This window comes from Triticum aestivum, chromosome 4A, assembly GCF_018294505.1.
Source record: "Triticum aestivum cultivar Chinese Spring chromosome 4A, IWGSC CS RefSeq v2.1, whole genome shotgun sequence".
NCBI lineage: Eukaryota > Viridiplantae > Streptophyta > Magnoliopsida > Poales > Poaceae > Triticum > Triticum aestivum.
In genome coordinates, this window is record NC_057803.1 from 304811394 (window position 1) to 304813740 (window position 2347).

Consider the following 2347-nt stretch of genomic DNA (forward strand, 5'->3'; position numbering starts at 1 on the left):
GCAACGCCGCGCCCCACCGCCGGTGCCGTCCTCCGTGCCGCCGCCCGAGCGGGCAGCCCGCTGCCGCGCGCCAGTCGCCGCCCCGCCGCCTCGGCTTCGGCACCGCCGCCTCCGCCCCGGCCCCGACCAGATCCGGCCGCCACCTCCTCTCGCCGGCCGCTGCCTCTTCGTCCCGGCGAACTCCGGCGTGAACAGTACCTCGCCGGCCGTCCTCGATCCGCGTGCAAATCTCAGATCTGGAAATTCGGAGGTTGACTTTTCTCAAAAACCCTAGCTCATGTTGCATACTTTGACCTGTCGTAACTTTGCATCCGTAGCTCCGATTCATGCATATAGCATATCAAAATGTTCATCTCAGAGAGTACATCATTTCACTCCATTGCATCATTTTCATTTGAGGTCATCTTGATGCCCGAAATGCCGTTAGAAGAGGGCTACTTGAGTTAATTGTCAGATCTGCTACTTCGTTTAGCACTTTTGTCATTTTTGCCATGATTATTGTGTGCATGATATGCCCGTGAGTTCTACATGTGTTTTGTTAAGGGTTTTGTCATCTTTCCAGGGGTGCAACCCATGTATTTTTAAGATGTGTGTTGTGACTTGTGCAAGCTTGCAAAGTGGTGTACTTGCTAAGTCTGTTTTCAGGGACTTAGTAGTTTTCACTAAGTCCTGAGCTGTTTATCTCATGATGCCATATGTTCTTGTTGTTTCCTAGTGATCCGTGCCTCTTTTGAGGATGATCAGTAAGGGAGTTTTGTTAATATTGTAGATCTCTATCCATCCATGTCTTTGTTTGCAATTATGGAGCACCCTAGCTTGAGTCAATCGAACTCTACTTTTGCTACTTTGTGAATCTGGGCAGATTGTCCACTTGTTTGCAATTTTGCCGGTGATGTTGTAGTTGACCCGTGCATGTTATGCTATTGTTCTTGCCATGTCTAGCTTGAATTTTGTGCCTTCTTGATGGATGTATGCTTGTCTTGCCATGACTTGCTCTGTAGTGAGTGCATCGAGCTCGTAAACATGCCTACTTGAGTTATATTTCAGCATGTGTTAGTTTTTCACCAAGTCTGAAACTCATTATGTTTTTGCTATGTTCGCATGCTTGCAATTGTATTTTCTGATCCCTTTTGGCTCAAGGTCACTAAGGGACTTTTTTAAGCTCTTTGAGTAGCTCCATGCCATGCTTTACTTTGCCATGATCAGGTCCTGTAGCATGTAGTTTTGTTGCTCCGAAGAGGGCTACCTCATCTGAAATTCCAGACAAGTGTTAATTTCACTAAGTCTGAGATCTGTTTGTCATATGCGTTTTTGCCATGCTTGTTTGAACCTGTTGATGGATGATTTGGCCGTAGCTCAGTGCTAGACTTTTATTAAGCATCTTGTGTGCATCCCTTCCATGTATTTTGTTGTCATGTTTGGGTGCTGTAGCATGTTCATTTCGTTGCATCTAGATGCCTACTTGCTGTAAATCACAGACCGGTGTCATTTTTGAATCGCTTGCCATTTCCAAACCGTAACTCCGATTCTGGCGTTCTTTATATCGTTTTCAAGTGATTTCATCTCATCTTTCCAGTGGCACACTTGTATTTCCAAGTTGAGGCCAGATTCATGCATTTCCTGTCATATCTTGCATTTGGCATCCCGCATCGCATCCCGCATAGCATATCATCATTGCATCATATTGCTTGATCCTTGCACGTGGTTGATTGTATCCTTGTTGCTTGTTTGTCTTGTCTGGGTAGAGCCGGGACACGAGTTCGCTAACGAGGAGCCCGTTGAGTTTGCTTTCGAGGATCCAGTCAACTCTGACAACTATGCAGGCAAGATGATCATACCCTCAAAATCACTACTATCTTTGCTATGCTAGTTTGCTCGCTCTTTTGCTATGCCAATGCTGCGATGCCTACCACTTGATTGCAAGCCTCCCAAATTTCCATGTCAAACCTCTAACCCACCTTTGTCCTAGCAAACCGTTGATTGGCTATGTTACCGCTTTGCTCAGCCCCTCTTATAGCGTTGCTAGTTGCAGGTGAAGATCGGAGGCCGTTCCTGTTGGAACATTTATTTACTTGTTGGGATATCATTATATTGCTATGTTATCTTAATGCATCTATATACTTGGTAAAGGGTGGAAGGCTCGGCATCTCGCCTAGTGTTTTGTTCCAGTTTTGCCGCCCTAGTTTCCGTCATATCGGTGTTATGTTCCCGGATTTTGCGTTCCTTACACGGTTGGGTTATAATGGGAACCCCTTGATAGTTCACCTTGATTAAAGCTTCTCCAGCAATGCCCAACCTTGGTTTTACCATTTTCCACCTAGCCTTTTCTTTCCCTTGGGTTCTGCAG